Genomic DNA, 21,543 nt, shown 5'->3' with positions numbered 1-21,543 from the left:
AAGCATATATTGTGTTCATGGTTAGAAAGAATAAACATCATTAAAATGTCTATATTACCCAAAACAATTTATAAATTCAATGCAGTTTCTATTAAGATACCAATGGCATACTTCAAAGATATAGAACAAATATTCCAAAAACTTATATGGAACCAAAAAAGAACACAAATATCCTCAGCAATCTTAAAAAGAAAGAATAAAGTAGGAGGTATCACACTTCTGGATATCAAATTATACTACAAGGCCATTGTACTCAAAACAGGTTGGTACTGGCATAAGAACAGGCATACAGATCAATGGAAAGAACAGAGAACCCAGAAATAAACCCACACCTACATAGACAATTGATACTTGACAAAGGAGGTAAGAGCACACAATGAAGTAAAGACAACCTCTTTAACAAATGATCTTGGGAAAATTGGACACATACTTGCAAAAAAATGAAACTGGATCATCAGCTTACACCATTCACAAAAGTAAACTCAAAATGGATAAAAGACTTAAATGTAAGTTTGAAACCATAAACATTTTGGAAGAAAACTTAGGCAGTAAACTCTCCAGTGTCTCTTGTAGCAATATTTTTGATGATTTATCTCCACGGGCAAGTGAAATAAAAGACAGGATAAACAAATGTGACTATATCAAACTAAAAAGCTTTTGCACAACAAAAAACACCATTAATAAAATAAAAAGACAACCCGCACAATGGGAAAACATATTCGCCAATACATCTGATAAGGGGTTAATAACCAAAATTTATAAAGAATTTGTAAAGCTCAACACCAGGAAGATAAACAATCCAATCAAAAAATGGGCAAAAGAAATGAACAGACACTTCTCCAAAGAGGACATACAGATGGCCAATAGACAGATGAAAAAATGCTCAACATCACTAATCATTAGAGAAATGCAAATGAAAACCACAATGAGATATCACCTCAAAACAACACATAATAAGTGCTGCAGAGGGTGCAGAGAAAAGGGAACCCTCCTGCACTGCCAGTTGCCCTTTGATCCAGCTATCCCGTTTTTAGGAATATATCCTATGAATACCAAATCACTGAATCAAAAGAATAAATGCACCCCTATGTTTATTGCAGCATTGTTTACAACAGCCAAGATCTGGAAACAGCCCAAGTGTTCATCAGTGAACGCGTAGATGAAAAGCAGTAGTACATATACACAATAGAATAAATGCTACGTAGCTGTTAGGAAGAAGGAAATCTTACCTTTCGTGATAACATGGATGAACCTGTAAACTATTATGCGAAGTCAAATAAACCAGGCAGAGAAAGAAAAATACCATATGACCTCACTCATTTGAGGAATTCAATAAACAGTGTGAACTGAGTAACGGAACAGAGGCAGAGGCAGGATCAAAGGGACCAGAAGGAAAATTGTCAGAGGGAAAGGAGACAAGAAGATGGGATCAGAGAAGGAAAAAGATTAATGAAATTATATATACATAACACAGCATTAAAGAGAACAGGACAGTGTTAGATCTAGGGAGGTGTGCTTTGGCTGCCAGAGTGTAACTATTGAAGGAGCAGGAACAGGGAGTGCTGATAGGGCCCCTGTGAGGCTGAGAACAAAGAAGTTTATGTTTGAAATTCGCCACTAAGCTAAACCCGGCCCCTGTTGCTATGCTGCATGCGACCTCCCTAGCGAATAGCTAGCTGCCACATCTGCTTCTGTTTAATGCTTGCTCACTTAGGATATATAAGGACCTAGCTGTAAGCGCCAGGAGTGACTCTCGTTTGCAGCTCCTTGTGAGTATGGTGTCTCCGGACATCTTGGGAGTTCGCCCCTGCGCAGGTTAAACTGGCCAATAAAGTACCATCTACACTCCTGAAAGTCTCTGACGTTTGTTCTCGCACCCGGTGGATGCAACAGACAGACTGACTGGGCGGTGGCGCAGTGGATAGAGCATCGAACTGGGATGTGGAAGACCCAGGTTTGAGACCCCGAGGTCGCCAGCTTGAGTGCAGGCTCATCTGGTTTGAGCAAAGTTCACCAGCTTAGACACAAGGTCACTGGCTTGAGCAAGGGGTTACTCAGTCTGCTGAAGGCCCACAGTCAAGGCACATACGAGAAAGCAATCAATGAACAAGTAAGGTGTCACAACAAAAAACTGATGGTTGATGCTTATCCTCTTTCTTTGTTCCTGCCTGTCTGTCCCTGTCTGTCCCTCTCTCTGACTCTCTGTCTCTGTAAAATAAAGAGAGAGAGAAAGAGAGAGAGAGAGAGAGAGAGAGAGAGAGAAATAGAACAGGACAGCAAATCCTGGAGCGAAAGGGAGAAGGCATTGGGGGAGAGAGGGTATGGGAAAGCCAAGGGGGAATAAGGGGGTAGGGGAAAGATAATCAGTGGGACACTTGAATCTATGTAAACATAAATTGAAATCATAAATAAAAAATAAAACTTAAAAAATTTTTAAAAAATAAAAAATAAAACACAACCTAAAAAATAATTTGTACACCACTTAATAACATTGTTTAAAATACGAAAAGAAAACACCTGTATTACCTGTCTCAATAATTGACAGAGGAGGTAATAAAATTAATAAGAACATTGATCAATGTAATTAACAAAACATTTAATGAAAGACATATATTCCTTCATTAAATACTTACAAATAGATATTCTTTCAATATACAAAGAGTATTTGAAACTACATAGTACATTGGCTATAAAGCAAATCTCTGTCAATTCTAATGAACTGATTTTATTATAAAATATATTCTCTGCCTAACCAGACAGTGGCAGAGTGGACAGATCATAGACCTGGGATGCTGAGGACTCAGGTTCAAAACCTCAGGTTTGCCAGCTTGAGTGCAAGATTATAGATATGACCCCATTGTTGCTGGCTTGAGCCCAAAGGTTGCTGGTTTGAGCAAGGGGTCACTGGCTCAGCTGGAGCCCACCATTTATTAAAGCACATATGAGATAACAATCAATGCACAACTAAGGTGCTGCAATGATGAGTTGATGCTTCTCATCTCTCTCTCTTCCTTTCTGTTTGTCCCTGTCTATTCCGCCCTCTCTCTTTCTCTCTACCTGCCTAAAACATAAATACATCAACAACAACAACAACAACAAAACAGCATGACCTGTGGTGGCGCAGTGGGATAAAGCGTCGACCTGAAACACTGAGGTTGCCGGTTCAAAACCTTGGGCTTGCCTAGTCAAGGCACATATGGGAGTTGATGCTTCCTGCTCCTCCCCCCTTCTCTCTCTTTCTCTCTCTCTCTCTCTATCTCTCTCTCTCACACTCCTCTCTCTCTAAAAGTCAATAAATAAATTTAAAAAACTGTGCCTCATCTAAAAGAGATATATGATTTTATATTTCTGTCAACAGCCTATGAAAGAGCTGAAGCCTTAACCAACTGTTTTTTTATCCTTTTTTTAAAAAAAAACCAAAAAATATGTCTTCTGTACACAGTTTATTTAAGCCAGTAAAAATAAAAATAGATAACTAGCCCTGACTGTTTGGCTCAGCAGTAAAGTGCCAGCTCAGCATGTGGAAGTTCTGGGTTTAATTTCCAGTCAGAGCACACAGTAGAAGCGATAATCTGCTTCTCCACCCCTCCCCTTCACCTCTCTCTCTCTCTCTCTCTCTCTCTTTCTCTTTCTCTCTCTCTATCTTTCTCTCTCCTACTCTGTTTTCCCTTCCTACATCCATAGGTTGAATGGTTCAAGCAAGTTGGTCCTGGAACATGAAGATGGCTCCAGGACTTTGACTAAGGCAGTAAAACTGCTCGGTTGCCTGAGCAACAGAGCAGTTATCCCTGATGAGCAAAGCATCACCCCATAGAGGGCTGGCTGGGTGGGTCCTTGATTCTCAGTTAATATAAAAAAGTAGATAACTAAAAATATCCCAATATATTAGAAAAATGAGAAATAAATGTTTAATTAAATTTTAAAAATTATCTTTTTTCTATTATATATAATATATTCTGTTCACAAAAATTAGGAGATAATTTATTGCTTTATATTGATTTTGAAATATTCTCTAACTTTTGTGATATATATATATAAAATTAATGAATTAATAGTTATGCATTGGGATCTCATCATGGCTTCACTTTTTATTTTCATAATGGTTATTTGTGTTGAGCATCTTTTTTGTCATCTTCATATCTTCTTTGGTGAAGTTGTGGTTCAGATCTTTTACTCATTTTAAATTTGACTTGCATTTTCTCATTTTTGATTTCTGAGTGTTTATTGAATACCAGTTTTTTGTGGATATGTAGTATAAAAATATTTTCCCCCATTCTGTGGTTTGCAATTTTATTCTATTAGCATGGATTTTTATAATGCATTTTTCATCTTGTTTTTTTGAGATAGAATTTATCACTTTTGTCCTTTATGTATTAAGGTTTTGGTATTATACCTTAAAATTCATCACGAAATCCAAGGTCACATTGATTTTCCCTCATGTCCCTTCTAAAATTATATATATATATATTGAGAGAGAGAGAGAGAAATAAACAGAGAGACATGAAGGGAGAAAGTTGAGAAACATTAACTCATGATTGTGGCACCTTAATTGTTCATTTGATTGCTTTCTCATATGTGCCTTAATGGGGAGCTCCAGCAGAGCCAATGACCTTGAGCTTCAAGCCAGTGACTTTTGAGCTCAAACCAGTAACCATGGGGTCATGTCTAACACTCAAAAAGATGACCCACACTCAAGCTGGTGAGCCCATGCTCAAGCCAGATGAGCTGTGCTCAAACAAGTAATCTTTGGGTTTTGAACCTCGATCTTTAGCATCCCTGGCCAATGTTCTATTCACTGAATCTCTGTTTGGTCAGTCCCAATATAATTTGTTAAAAGGACTTGTCTTTATTAATATAATTGTTCTTTTCAAAAACCAATTGCTCATATTTATGTGGATCTATTGTTCTATTCCTTATATCTATGTGTCTAAACCTAGTGGTGAGGTTCAGCAAGTTTTCACTGCTTCAGAAGAACCAATACATAATTTGTTGTCAAGTTTGGCCAACTGGCTATTAAAATGACACTTGTAATGAGGGTTCTTTCTAACGTGGGCGCCTGGGCAGCCACCCAATGTGGAAATCAAAATTTACATTCCATACTCTTTTTTATTGTTCATTTGTACAATAGCATATTTGATGCACTCATAATAATGTTCATTACATCCACAGGGGAAGAAAATTGCAAGTGAGGACACCAATCAAGAAGCAACATGGATGACGTCATAGAAATGGCACCATGAGGGGTGCTCCTGATATCTCCCCTTGAAATTTCAACAAATTCAACAACTAAAGACAGAGAAATAATCTCAGGAGCACCTGAAATATACACACACCAGAAAAAGTTATTACATTTTTTATGAGGGTTTCATTTCAAAAAACTTCATATTTTTTTCTTTTTTCTTTTTCTCTCATTAGATCATCATTTATCAACAAATTACTATATTTTGGATTTATATTTTTTGTGGCATTCTGTGTGTTTATTACTTTATTTTTTATCTCTTTGTCATCTTTCCTCAGTTCCTGCTCCTTGTTCTTTGTAGTTTTTGTTTCACTTATCATTATAGAATTTTCATTTATTCACTGTATCTTTTCAATTTTTATTTTATTTTTAATTATCCCTTATTAGTGTTATTAACAATACCAGTCTCAAATACCATAAAGGAAAAAGAAATAAAATATCATGGATACAAAAGACAGAGATGTAGCTCATATAGATTATGAAAAATCTCTAGAAAAAAACTTCAATTGCTTGGAAACCTTGGAGTTAAATGATAGAGAATTAAAAATTGAAGTCCTAAAACCACTCAGGGAAATACACGAAAGCACGGAAAGGCAATTTAGAGAACTTAAAAAAAAAAACAATTTAATGAACAAAAGGAATATTTCACTGAAGAAACTGAAACTATAAAAAGGAACCAAACAGAGATGAAAAACTCAATACATGAACTGAAAATGAGGTAACAAGCTTAGCTAATAAAATAGGCCAGATAAAGAAGAAAATTAGTGACATAGAAGACAGGTAACTAGAGATACTACAGAGAGAAGAGGACAAAACTCATGAATTTAAAAGAATGAGAAAGCCTTACAGAAATTGTCTGACTCCATCAGAAAGAGCAACATAAGAATAATGGGTATATCAGAAGGAGAAGAGAGAAAATGGAATGGAAAGCATACTCAAAAAAATAATAGAATAGAACTTCCCAAGCCTATAGAAAGAATTAGAGCTTGAATTCAAGAAACAAACAGAACAATGAGTTACCTTAACCCAAAGAGACCTTCTCCAAGACACATCATAATGAAATTATCACAAACCAATGACGAAGAAAAAATCCTCAAGGCAGCCAGGGAAAAAAAATAATACAACAATTAAAGGAAGGCCCATTAGGCTATCATCAGATTTCTCAGCAGAAACTCTATAAGCCAGAAGAGAGTGGACCCCAATATTTAAAGTACTGAAAGAGAGGAACTTCCAGCCAAGATACTATATCCATCAAAGCTATTCTTCAAATATGAAGGGAAAATAAAAATATTCACAGATATAGAAAAGATGAGAGAATTAATCACTAGAAAACCCCCAATTCAGAAAATACTAAAGGACATTATCCAACCAGATACAAAGAACAAAACAAAACAAAATCACAAATAAAAGCTCCAACGAGATTACAATAAAAACAAGGTTAATTTGTGACAACAAAAACAAAAAAGAGGAGAGGACAAAAATTAACAGTAGTAAAGGAGGATGGAGTGCAGAAGGACTCATTAGATAATGTACTACAATGAATATGATATATATCCTTTTTATTACTTAATGGCAACCACCCCTGAAAAACCACTACAGAAACACATGGCTTAAAAAAAGAAGAAACAGAGGAAAGAAGTATGGAATACAACCAAAGAAAAACAAATGACATAAAAACAAAAGACAAGAACCAAACAAGATATGGAGCTATCAGAAAGCAATATATAAAATGGCAATAGGAAACCCTCAAGTGTCAATAATTACATTAAATGTAAATGGATTGAACTCACCAATAAAAACAGACAGAGTAGCAGAGTGGATCAAAAAAGAAAATCCAACTGTATGCTGCCTTCAAGAAACACATCTAAGCTACAAGGATAGAAACAAATTCAAAGTGAAAGGTTGGAAAACAATTCTCCAAGCAAATAATATCCAAAAAAAAAGCAGGTGTAGCTATACTCATATTTAACAATGCTGAATACAAGACAGCAAAGGTAATCAGAGACTAAGATGGTCATTTCATGATGATAAAGGGGACATTGAATCAAGAAGACATAACACTTCTTAATATACATATATGCACCAAACCAAAGAGCACCAAAGTATATAAGACATATACTTACTGATCTAAAAATAAAACTGACAGAAATACAATCATATTTGGAGACCTCAATACACTGCTGGCAGCTCTAGATTGTTCATCCAAACGGAAAATCAATAAAGAAATATGAGTCTTAAACAAAACATTAGAATAATTGGATATGATAGACATCTACAGGACATTTCATCCCAAAATGCCAGAATATACATTTTTCTCCAGTGTACATGGAACATTCTCAAGAATTGACCATATGTTAGGCCACAAAACTAACATCAACAAATTCAGAAAGACTGAAATTATACCAAGCATATTCTCTGAACATAAAGCTTTGAAACTAGAATTCAACTGCAAAAAGGAAGAAAACAAACTCACAAAAATGTGGAAATTAAACAACAAACTTCTAAAAATAAGTGATTCAAAGAAAAAATAAAAGCAGAGATGAAAAGATACATACAGACAAACGAAAATGACAATACAACATATCAGAATCCCTGGGATGCAGCAAAAGCGCTAATAAGAGGGAAGTTCATATTGCTAAAAGCTTATATCAACAAACAAGAGAGAGCCCAAGTAAACAATTTAACATCACATTTTAAGGAACTAGTAAAAGAAGAACAAAGGTAACCCAAAACCAGCAGAAGAAAAAAATAATAAATATCAGAGCAGAAAGAAATGAAATAAAGAACAGAAAAACTATAGAAAAAATCAATAAAGCAAGGAGCTAGCTCTTTGAAAAGATCAACAAAATTGACAAACCCTTAGCAAGACTCACTAAGGAATAAAGAAAAAGAACTCATATAAACAAAATCCAAAATGAAAGAGGAGAAATCACCACAGATATACAAAGAATTATTGTAGAATATTATGAAAAGTTATATGCCACCAAACTTAACAATCTAAAAGAAATGGATAAATTTCTAGAACAATACAATCTTCCTAGACTGAGGCTCGAAGAAGTAGATAGCCTAAACAGACCCATAAGCAGGGAGAAAATAGGAACAACTATCAAATACCTCCACAAAAATAAAATTCCAGGGCCAGACAGCTATACTAGTGAATTCTATCAATCATTCAAAGAAGATTTGGTTCCTATTCTACTCAAAGTCTTCCAAAAAATTAAAGAAGAAGCAATACTTTCAAATGCATTTTATGAGGCCAACATAACCCTCATACCAAAACCTTGTAAGGACATTACAAAAAAAAAAAAAAAAAAAAAGAATACTACAGACCAATATCTCTAATGAATATAGATGCTAAAATACTAAACAAAATACTAGCAAATCAAATACAACAATGCATTAAAAAATAATTCATCATGATCAAGTGGGATTCATCCTGGAATCAAAAGGATGGTTCAACATACATAAAGCAATTAACGTAATATACCATATCAACAAAACAAAGAAAAAAAACCATATAATACTATCAGTAGATGCAGAAAAGGCATTCGATAAAATACAACATCATTATATGTTTAAAACATTCAACAAAATGGAGATAGAAGGAAAATATCTCAACATAATAAAGGCCATTTATGACAAACCATCAGTTAACATCATATTCAATGGTAAAAAATTAAAAACTTTCCCTCTAAAATCAGAAATAGACAAGGTTGCCCACTCTCTCCACTCTTATTTAATGTAGTGCTGGAAGTTCTAACCAGAGCAATCAGAAAAGAGAAAGAAATAAAAGGCATTCATATTGGGAAAGAAGTAAAGATTTCACTTTTTGCAGATGATATGATCTTGTACATTGAAAACCCCAAAGATTCCACAAAAAGAGTATTAGAAACAATACATCAATAAAGTCAAAGGATACAAAATTAATATACAGAATTCTATTACCTTCTTATATGCCAACAATAAAATTTCAGAAAATAAACTAAAAAAAATACTCCCTTTTATGGTTGCAACAAAAAAAAATACCTAGAAATAAACATAACAACGAATGTAAAGGACCTATATAATGAAAACTATGAAGCAATGTTAACGGAAATCGAAAAAGATAAAATGAAATGGAAAAATATTCCTTGTTCTTGGATAGGAAAAATAAATACAGTTAAAATGACCATATTACCCAAAGCAATATACAAATTTAATACAATTCCCATAAAAATTCCAATGTCAGTTTTTAAAGAAATGAAACAAAAAAATCATCAGATTTATATGAAACTATAAAAAACCCTGAATGGCTAAAGTAATCCTAAAGAAAAAGAATGAAGCTGGGGGCATTACAGACGAGATCGGGCGCGTTCAGGGTGGTATGGCCGTAGACGCCTGGGGGCATTACAATACCTGACTTCAAATTATATTATAGACTAGAGTCACGATATTTAAAACAGAATAGTATTGGCAGAAAAATAAACACTCAGATCAATGAAACAGAATAGAGAGCCCAGAAATAAAACCACATATATATGGTCAAGTCATCTTTGATAAAGCAGCCAAAAACACAAATGGAGAAAAGAAAGCCTCTTCAATAAATGGTGCTGGGAAAACTGGAAAGCCACATGCAAAAGAATGAAACTGGACTACAGTTTGTCCCCTTGTACCAAAATTAATTCAAAATGAATCAAAGACCTAAATATAAGACCTGAAACAATAAATTACATAGGAAAAAACATAGGTACTAAACTCATGGACCTTGGTTATAAAGAGTATTTTATAAATTTGACTCCAAAGGCAAGGGAAGTGAAGGCAAAGATAAATGAATGGGACTACATCAGACTAAGAAGCTTCTGCACAGCAAGAGAAACTTACAACAAAACAGACAGCCAACTAAATGGGAGATGATATTTCAAACAACAGCTCAGATAAGGACCTAATATCCAAAATATACAAAGAACTCACAAAACTCAATAACAAACAAGCAAACAATCCAAAAAAAATGAGAAGAAAACATGAACAGACACTTCTCTCAGGAGAAATACAAATGGCCAATAGATATATGAAAAGATGCTCATCTTCATTAGCTATTAGAAAAATGCAAATCAAAGCTACAATGAGATACCACCTCACACCTGTTAGATTAGCTTTTATCAAAAGACAGGTAACAACAAGTGTTGGAGAGGCTGTGAAGAAAAAGGAACCTTCATTCACTGTTGGTGGTAATGTAAAGTAGTACAACCATTATGGAAGAAAGTATAGTGGTTCTTCTAAAAATTAAGAATAGAACTACCATATACCGAGCAATCCCTCTACTGGGTATATACACCCAAAACTCAAAAACATTGGTACGTAAAGACACATACAGCTCCGTGTTCATTGCAGCATTGTTCACAGTGGCCAAGACATGGAAACAACCAAAAAACTCTTCAATAGATGATTGAATAAAGAAGATGTGGTACATGTATACTATGGAATACTACTCAGCCATAAGAAATGATGACATATGATCATTTACAACCACATGGAGGGACCTTAATAATATTATACTGAGTAAGATAAGTAAATCAGAAAAAACTAGGAACTGTATAATTCCATACATAGGTGGAACACAAATTTGAGACTCATGGACCTGGACAAGAATGTGGTAGTTACTATGGGGAGGAGAAGGGAGGAGAGAGAAGGGGTCGAGGGAGTGTAGAGGCATAAAGAAAACCAAATAAAAGGTAATAGAGGACAATTTGACTTAGGGTGATGGGTATACAACATAATCAAATGTCAAAGTGATCTGGAGATGTTTTCTCTGAATCTATGTACTCTAATTGATCAATGTCACCCTGTTAAAATTAATTATCTAAATAAAAATTTAAAAATAATTGAAACTCATGGACATAGAAAAGAGTGCAGTGGTTACCAGAGGGAGGGAAAGGGAGGTGAGGGAGGCAGTGGAGGAACGGAAGGGTCATAAAGAAACCCAATAAAAAGTGACTGAAGACAATTTGACTTTGGGTGGTGGGTATACAACATAATCAAATGCCAAAATGATCTGGAAATGTTTTCTCTGAATCTATGTGCTCTAATTGATCAATGTCACTCTATTAAAATTAATTATCTAAATAATTTTTTTTTATAAAAGCAATCTGGAAATAATAAAATATCTTAACAGTTTTATTGTTTTGTCAGGTATTTAATATTTTGTCATTAATATTTTACAGCTCTTTCTTATAACATAATCTAGTTTTATGTACCTCTCTTATGTTCTTATTTAAGTATTAAATGCATGAAATAAGAAACTAGCTTTTGGTATATCTCTTTTATACTTAAAAGAGTCATTAGGGCAGAGAACTGATTGTTAAATTGAATCCCACCACTGTCTAAACCTTCATCAATACCATGCCAACTTGATTACTATGAATTTATAGTAAGTATTAAAATTGGCAGGGTAGACAAGTTCTTTTAACTTTGTTTTTGTATTTCAGAATTCTTTTAGCTATTCCAATTCCTTTGCTTTTCCTCATAAATTTTAGAATTAGCTGGTTCATATCTGAAAAAAAAAATTCCTGCTTAGATTTTGATAGAAACTGCATTAAATCTAGAGAACAATTTTGAGAGAGTTTAACATATTTAATAAGTTGAGTCTTCTAATCAATGACCATGTAGGGCTTGTCACTTATTAACATATTCATTTATTTATTTTATTACCTTTTTTTTTAGTTTTCAATACATAGATTCTATACATGCTGTGTTTTATTTATATAATTTAGAACTAAGTATTTCAGTTTTTGTAGGTTGTGGTTTATGATCTTTTCTTTTAACATTTTTTAATTGATTAATTTTATTTTTTAAATTTTCATTGTGAATTTAAATTTAATGGGATGCCATTATCAAAAAAGGGATATAGGTTTCAGCATTTGAACTGCTGATTGTGTACCCATCACCCAAAGTCAAATAATTTTCCATTACCATATATTTGTTCCTCTTTACTACCCTCCTCCCCTGCCCCTCCCCCGGTTAACCATTTTACTTTTATTGGAGAGAGAGAGAGGAAGGGAGACAGAGGGAGAGAGAGAGAGAAAGAGACATCAATTTGTTCTTTCACTTATTTAAGCATTCATTGGTTAATTCTCATATGTGCCCTGGATGGAGATCAAAAGCACAACTTTGACATATTAAGACAGTGCTCTAACCAACTGAGAAACCCAGCCAGAATTATGGTATTTTCTTTTTTTTTTTTTTTTTTTTTTTTTTTTGTATTTTTCTGAAGCTGGAAACGGGGAGAGACAGTCAGACTCCCGCATGCGCCCGGCTGGGATCCACCCGGCACGCCCACCAGGGGTGGCGCTCTGCCCACCAGGGGGCGATGGTCTGCCCCTCTGGGGCGTCACTCTGCCGAGACCAGAGCCACTCTAGCGCCTGGGGCAAAGGCCAAGGAGCCATCCCCAGCGCCTGGGCCATCTTTGCTCCAATGGAGCCTTGGCTGCGGGAGGGGAAGAGAGAGACAGAGAGGAAGGAGGGGCTGGGGGTGGAGAAGCAAATTAGGCGCTTCTCCTATGTGCCCTGGCCGGGAATCGAACCCTGGTCCCCCGCACGCCAGGCCGACGCTCTACCGCTGAGCCAACCGGCCAGGGCCTCTTTTTTTTTTTTTTTTTTTTTTTTCTTCATTTTTCTGAAGCTGGAAACAGGGAGAGACAGTCAGACAGACTCCCGCATGCGCCCGACCGGGATCCACCCGGCACGCCCACCATGGGGCGACGCTCTGCCCATCCTGGGCGTCGCCATGTTGCGACCAGAGCCATTCTAGCGCCTGAGGCAGAGGCCACAGAGCCATCCCCAGCGCCCGGGCCATCTTTGCTCCAATGGAGCCTTGGCTGCGGGAGGGGAAGAGAGAGACAGAGAGGAAAGCGCGGCGGAGGGGTGGAAAAGCAAATGGGCGCTTCTCCTGTGTGCCCTGGCCGGGAATCGAACCCGGGTCCTCCGCACGCTAGGCCGTCGCTCTACCGCTGAGCCAACCAGCCAGGGCTGGTATTTTCTTTCTTTCTTTCTTTCTTTCTTTCTTTCTTTCTTTCTTTCTTTCTTTCTTTCTTTCTTTCTTTCTTTCTTTCTTTCTTTCTTTCTTCCTTCCTTCCTTCCTTCCTTCCTTCCTTCCTTCCTTCCTCCCTCCCTCCCTCCCTCCCTCCCTCCCTCCCTCCCTCCCTTCTCTTTCTTTCTTTCTTTCTTTCTTTCTTTCTTTCTTTCTTTCTTTCTTTCTTTCTTTCTTTCTTCTTTCTTTCCCTTCCTTCCTTCCTTCCTTCCTTCCTTCCTTCCTTCCTTCCTTCCTTCCTTCCTTTCTTCCTTCCTTTCTTTCTTTTACTTTTTTTTTTTGACAGAGACAGAGCGAGTCAGAGTGATGGACACATAGGGACAGACAGACAGGAAGGGAGAGCTATGAGAAGCATCAATTCTTCATTACAACACCTTAGTTGTTCATTGATTGCTTTATCATTTGTGCCTTGACCAGGGGCCTACAGCCGAGTCAGTGACCCCTTGACCAAGCCAGTGACATTCAGCTCAAGCCAGCAACCATAGGGTTATGTCTATGATCCCATGCTCATGCTCAGGCTGGTAACCTCGGGTCTTTGAACCTGGTTCTTCTGCATCCTAGTTTGATGTTCTATTCTCTACACCACAGCCTGGTCAGACATGGCATTTTCTTTAAAATAATTTTTGTCTTCCAAGTTTGCATAGCTAAAAATAAAAATGATTTTAGCTTTTCATGTGTTGACCTTGTAAGTTAGGACCTTGCTAAACTCATTAGTTCTACAATTGTTTTATACTCTTTGGGATTTTCTACATAGATTAGATCAAGTTGTCTGTGAGTAGGAGCAGCTTTATTTCTTCTCTCTCTACCTCCAATTTACATGCTTTTTATTTCCCTTCTTGGCTTATTGCCCTCACTAAGGTAAGAAATACATTCTACAAAGCAATGTATTTGAAATTACATTTCCAAGACAAAATAGAGTGGATACAATTTTTTCTAATTTACCTACTAAGTACAACTAATATATATAAACATTGCATATACAAAACAAATGAGAAGACTATGAAAGATAGAGAGAAAGCAAACTAGTTAATGATCTACCTTAAGAATTAGCTAGGAGTGGATTTCCTGGAATTTTTGTCTCATATATAATAAAAAAGGATCAACTATATATGATCACATGTATAAGGCTTAATAAAACAAATTCTGGTCCCCACTAGAATTTCTGTTTCAGTACCTTTGTACTGCCAAATTATTGTTCTTTTAAACAAATATCTAAAATGAGACAACCTTAGAAAGATTTAGGAATACTCTTTGTAGGAATAATTTGCAGGAATAATTAAAAACATCAATAATAAAAAAGAAAACACTATTACAGATGCTATAGATATTAAACAGACAATGAAGAAATTATTGTAAACAAGTTTTCCCAAAATTTTAAAGATTTAAATAAAATGGATAAATCTCCTTAAACCCATAATTTACAAAATCTAAGTTTAGAACATTAGGAAGCCTGAATAGTTCAGTCATTTAAAAATGTAATCTATATCAAATATCTCATCATCTCAATAGAAAGATGAAAAATATGTATTATACAAAGTACAATAATATTTTATAATAGAAGGGTGCTCATTGTAAAACCTTTCTACTTTGTCTTCTGTTTAAAGTTTATAATAAATAAAATATTGGAATAAGTTATTCATATACACATAAATGTAAATATAAACGCACTTATACTTGTCCTTTTTGATAAATCAATCAAGCATTAGAAAAAATATTTCCAACTTTAAGGTTTTCTAAAGGATAGAAACCTAGAGCCTCTTTTATAAGATATTTCAGTATACCTGCATATCCCTGATACAAAATATGTCTAAAATAATTTTTAAAATAAAAAGCGTGGTTAAATTCACTTATTCATGAGTTAAGATGTAGAAGAATTAACTGATATATTAGTCAAATGAATTGTGTGTCTGTAAATAGATAAATAGAAAGATAAATTTGATCATCAGGTTAACTTGACATTAAAAATATCAACCAGTGTATTTTACTGGTTCAGACTCAAGATTGAAAATCATATAATCTTCTTAATAGTTGCAAAAAAATCACTTGAAGAAACTCAACTATCAATTCATATGTTTTTATTTTTTTATTTTATTTTTTTTATACTTTATTTATTGGTTTTACAGAGACAGGAGAGAAAGGGGAGCATGGAATGGGAAGTATCAACTCATAGTTGCTTCATGTTAGTTGTTCATTGCTTGCTTATTGTATGTGCCTTGACCAGGGAAGCCCAGGGTTTCGAAACGGCAACCTTGGCATTTCAGGCCGAAGGTTTATCCACTGCACCACCACAGGCCAGGCCATATGTTTTTAAAAATGCACATATAGGTGGTAGAAAATAGAAAAAGTGCCCGGGTTGGTTGGCCCAATTAGAGCATCAGCCCAGTGTGTGGATGTCCTGGGTTTGATTCCTGGTCAGGGCGCACAAGAGAAGCACCCATCTGCTTCTCCACTACTCCCCCTCTTACTCTTTTGTCTCTTTTCCCCTTATGCAGCCATGGATCAATGGGAGCAAGTTGGCCCTGAGCACTGAGAATGGCTCCATGGTCTTGTCTTGGGCGTTAAGAAGAGCTTGGTTGCTGAGCAATGGAGCAACACTTCAGATGAGCAGAGCATTACACCCTAGTGAGCTTTCTGAATGGATCCCATTGCTCTGTAGTCTGTCCCTCTGCCTTCCCTCTCTTAATGAATAAAAAAAAGATAATGAAAAAAGAAAAAGCAAAGATGTGTTCTTTTTCCTCAACTTTTGTGTGTGTGTGTGTGTAACAATAAAATTGTCAGCTAAGAACTATGAAAGGTAGATCATAAAATTCTAATGCTTACTTATGAGACATTCAGAGGTGTTATCTTGCTTTCTCCTTTGTAACGTAGTCCTTTGTTTCTTCATTTTGCTTGACTCTTTGTTTGTTTTTATGCATTAAATGAGACAACCATCTCTTCCAGTCTTAAATAAGTGTTCTTGTGTAGGAGATGAGAGCTCTCATCTGCACACTCCAGAGCACTAGCATCTCCCAGACAAAGCGTTTATACCCTCTGGGGCCCAGAGTTTTGTAGCCACCAACCAGGAGACACCCAGATGATCATCTATCTCTAATGACCAAGGGAACTTACTTTCCTGGATCCCATGGGACTTTTATTATACAATTGAGGAGACAGTTCTTGGCAGACTTAAACACATTTCTAGTCTTTCTGTGAAAAAGGCCTATTTGCTTGTCTTGGAGCTTCAGCCTGAGGCTTTAGGGCTGGCATTCATGTTAGGGGCTTCTTGCTGTTCTCAGGGAACATAGGCTTGTAGACACCATTTTGGTGATATCTCTCTGCCTGGCTACAGCTCACTGGTATGTCCAGAAATGAGCTGATATACACTCTTCTGGAGCCAGAATATTTCAAGTGCCACCCAGAGGATAGATCCAGATCACTTGGCTCTAATGGCCTTTATGGCTTAATGCTGGTGATTGCACAGGCCTGTATGTAACTGCTTACTTTAAAGGGTACTGCCTGGGTTTTTAATTCTCTCTTGATTGTGTAGGGGCAGGTGTGAACCCTATGGAGTGATGTGTCCAGCCTCTTCTACCCTCTTTGATGAGGTTTACTACTAACTTGCCCCAAATGTAGTTGTTCCTCAGCCAGACTTTAGAATTTTTCAGAAAAAAATTGTTCCACAGGATCTTCCTACATTTCTAACTTGAATCTTAAGAAGAGAAATTAAAAAAATAGAGGAGAGAAAATATTTAAAGAAACAGTAGGACTTACTATAGAATATCAGAATTAGAGAAAAATCTTAGTCTTATTGAAACTAGTCACTAAGAGTTATAAGAATAAAGAGTCTCATTGGTAGAAAACTAATGGTGATGAAAACTAAGAAAAAGACTAGAAAATTCTAAAAGCTTCCAAAAGAGGGAAAAAGAACTACAAATGGACAAGAATCAGGTTGATCTGTCAGTTATTGACAACTCAGATAAATAAAGATGATAAAGCATTTTTCTCAATGTTCTGAGGAAAAATAACTTTGAATCTGGGTACAGCATATCAATAGTGTCATTCAAATTTGAGTGAGAAATAAAAAATTGTCAGACATGCAAACAGACAAAATATTCACTGCCACCAGTAACAGGGAAGTTGCCTGAAAAAATGACAGAACTCAGACTCCTTCTTTAAAACAATAACAGATAGAATGAGTGAATGAGCGAATGAATAAATAATCCTGAGAGCTTCAGCCTTACAATCATTTAGCTGCACCCAGCTAAAGTGCTGAGGACAAAAGAGGTAAAAAATGGTACACTGATTTGAAAGAAAGTTTCCAATGATTTTCTACAATATTTGCTTTTGAGCATTATTTTCATTTCATTTATTTATTACAATCTTTGTGTTCTTATCTGTGCAACTTACTTCTGAATGTTTTTGGCTATAATCTCTGTTCTGATTATTGTCCCCAGCCATTTTCTATCTTGTGAGAATTCCTCTAAATATTCTGTATACTGATGTTGCTTTTGGTCTTTCTAATTACTTCTCATTTATTTATTTATTTTTTACAGAGACAGAGAGAGAGTCAGAGAAAGGGATAGATAGGGACAGACAGACAGGAATGGAGAGAGATGAGAAGCATCAATCAAACTGGGGAACAAAATTTTTGTTGCATCCACAAAAACAGTTGTTTTTACCTAATTCGAGTATGCTGATCTCAAGTCTGACATTAGGTTTTCTCGGTAAGCTATAGTTTTTATGCAAGTCAAGATTTTAGGTTTTCATCTTATTGTAAAATTTTCAACATAGAGTTTAACATAATGAAGTAGTATGTCTTCTTGGGCATCATGTTTGTGAAAATATAATAATTTATATAATGCAGTAAATATACTAATACACTAAACGATATGGGTGCATCAGAATATGTCTACAATTTCAAAATAGAACATATTAACCCACATTTTAAATCATAAAATTTGCATAAAACTTATTTAAATTCTATTCATGCAAAAATTTGTGTTTGTAGCTCTTGCATTTGTGTACTTGTTGAGGACAATCTCGTTTGATGCTCCAGCAGTAGTCTGCTCATCACTAACAGCTTCAAGATTTTTGGGAAACTTATCAAGGTGACTGTCTAGGAAGTGAATCTTAATGCTCATGTTACATTCAATGTTGCAGAAAGCCAACAGCATCTTTTGAACCAGAAGTTCATAGTTTTCTGCTTTTTTGTTGCAAAGGAAGTACTTTGTAACTGCCACAAAAGACTGGCATGATGCTTTCTCCTCCTTATTTATCTTCCTGGCTAATTCTTCATCACATATGAGGGTTTAAATTTGAGGTCCATCGAATACACCTGCTTTTATCTTCTCGAAAGACAAGGCAGGAAAAGTAGAAATAATATGTTGAAAGCATTCATTTTCTTTATTCAAAGCCTGAACAAACTGCTTCATTAAGCCAAGTTGAATGGGAAGTGAGGGGAAAGTGATCCTGTCTTGATAAACTACAGGTTCATTTACAATATTTTTCATCCCTACTTCCTGAGTTTCACGTTTCGGGCACTCCTTCTCTGTCCAGTGTTTCTCCCGAGCTCGGCTGTCCCACAAACACAGAAAGCAAGGACACTTTGTGAAACCTCTCTGTTGTCCTAGCAGAAAATTTACCATTTTAAGATCCACACAAATGATCCAGTTATGTTCCTCATACTTCAGAAAGTCGAGAACAACTTTTATGTCATTATAATCTTCTCGCAGATGAGTTGAATAACCAATTGGAACTGCTGCATAAACATTACCATTGTGTAGGAGAACACATTTCAGACTCTGTTTAGAGCTGTCAAGAAATAGCCTCCATTCTGTTGGACTGTAAGTGGTAGCACTTAGCTGGCTGAGAAGACTACTGATGTCATGACAGTAAACAAAGTGTTTGTCTTAAGAAAAAAGTCTACAAATATTTGTTCACACTTCCTGAAATGGGATACTTTAGCTGACCAGTGAAATACATTCTTTTCTTGAAGGCTGGAGGTTAATAACTCAGCTGCTTTCTTTGATAGGCCCAAATCTCTTACTAAGTCATTATATTCGGGTTGGCTATACTGCTGAGGGGTTAATGACTGCTTGGCATCAGAAGAAAACTCTTCAGATTCTACAACCATTTCCTCATGCATCTTATCAAAATACACTTGATCACCATGTTCACTTTCTTTGTCCTTAGAAGAAATAAAACCATTGAAAACTGAAACCATGAGTGTCTCAGAGTGTGGGATAGGTATATTGCTGAAGGTATATAGGATATGCGATCATGTGCCTTTTTTTCTTGTTGATGCCCTTTGTATGGATCAGACAGAAATAACAGTCACTGCCGTGGTCCTTAGGTTCACACCAAACCATGGGAATACCAAAAGTCATTCCTTTGTGTTTCCTTTTGTCCAGTCACAAAGCATTTCTTCACAATTATGGCATACAATATGAGCCCAACTCTTGTCTTGATCACCAAGGAGAACTTGAAAATAGGCAGTATATACACGTGTCATAAATGATGAAATATTGCGCCTTTGACGTTGAAGGGTGTAACAGCCCTATATATAACAGAAGGTGTCAGGGCTATTACATTTATGCCTACTCGAAGAAGTCATGATTTAATCTTAAAACAAGAGGGTATTTTTATCAGATAACAATTTTTTACATTTAAAAACAACTAAAATTATGTAAAAGTGATGTTTGTAAAACATTAATTGCCTTGTGGTTATGTTCAATCCAAGAGTCGTTGCCCTTTAACTCCAATTTAAAAACCAATGCATGCCATTAACTGCAACAAAAAAAAATTGCATAAAAACTGGAAAATGCACTGAAAAACGAATTTTAGATTTGGAATCAGTGATGCAGAAATATATAGAAACAGTTCTAAAACCTCATGCAACAGAAAATTTAAAAAAAAAAATTGTTCCACAGTGTCATCAGTTTTTTGTTGTGACACCTTAGTTGTTTATTGATTGCTCTTTTGTATGTGCCTTCAGCAGACCGAATAACCCCTTGCTCAAGCCAGCGACTTTGGGTCCAAGCTGGTGAGCTTTGCTCAAGCCAGGTGAGCCCATGCTTAAGCTGATGACTTCTGGCTCTCAAACCTGGGTCCTCTGCATCCCAGTTTAATGTTCTATCCACTGCCCCACCACCTGGTCCGACTCCCATTACTTTTTTTTTTTTATATATATTTTTTAAAGACTTTATTTATTCATTTTAGAGAGGAGAGAAGGAGGGGAGAGAGAGAGAGAGAGAGAGAGAGAGAGAAGAGAGGAAGGGAGGAGCAGGAAGCATCAACTCCCACATGTGCCTTGACCAGGTAATCCCAGGGTTTTGAACCGGCGACCTCAGCATTCCAGGTCGACGCTTTAATCCACTGCGCCACCACAGGTCAGGCCGACTCCCATTACTTTTTAATGTATATTTACATTCTTTATATTTTTCCCTTAGATTTTGTCTGGGAGGGTAAGTGGATACATATGATCATTTCATCATTTCATGCACTATCATAATTGCATATGGTAGAGTCTTATGGAGAATTTTATTCAAAAATTGATTCAAGTTCAGTTGCTAATCCAATCTTGTACAATAACTTGAATTTAAATTTGAGAAAATTTTGAATATCAACCCTTTATCAGATGTAATCTTGGTGATTGTATTCTCCCATTCGGTGGGTTGTCTTTTCTTTTGTTGATGGTTTCTTTTGCTGTACAAAAACATTTTAGTTTTATGTAGTCTCATTTGTTTATTTTTATTTTCTTGTTTCTTTTGATCAAGATTTATCAGAAAAACTTTACTAAGAGAAATGTCTGAGATTTTACTGTCTATTTTTTCTTCTAGAATTTTTATGGTATCAAGCCTTACATTTAAGTCTTTAATCCATTTTGAGTTTATTAGTATATATATGGTATAAAAAGGTGGTCTAGTTTCAATTTTTGCACATATCTGTGTAATTTTGCCAACATTTATTGAAAAGGCTGCCTTTTGCCATTGTCTTTTGTGCCTCCTTTGTCAAATATTAATTGATTATATAGACAAAGATTTATTTCTGTGCTCCCTCTCCTGTCCCCTTGTTGAATATGTCTCTTTTTATGCCAGGGTCATGCTGTTTTGATTACTATGGCCTTGCAGTATAGTTTGATATCAAGTTGTGTGATTCTTCCAATTTTGTTCATCTTTCTCAAGATTTCTGTGGTTATCCAATATTTTTAAAACATTTATACATGGATGGACCTGGAGAGTTTTATGCTGAGTGAAATAAG

Source organism: Saccopteryx bilineata, chromosome 2 (assembly GCF_036850765.1).
Source record: "Saccopteryx bilineata isolate mSacBil1 chromosome 2, mSacBil1_pri_phased_curated, whole genome shotgun sequence".
Lineage (NCBI taxonomy): Eukaryota > Metazoa > Chordata > Mammalia > Chiroptera > Emballonuridae > Saccopteryx > Saccopteryx bilineata.
Note: the sequence above shows the minus strand (reverse complement) of the source record.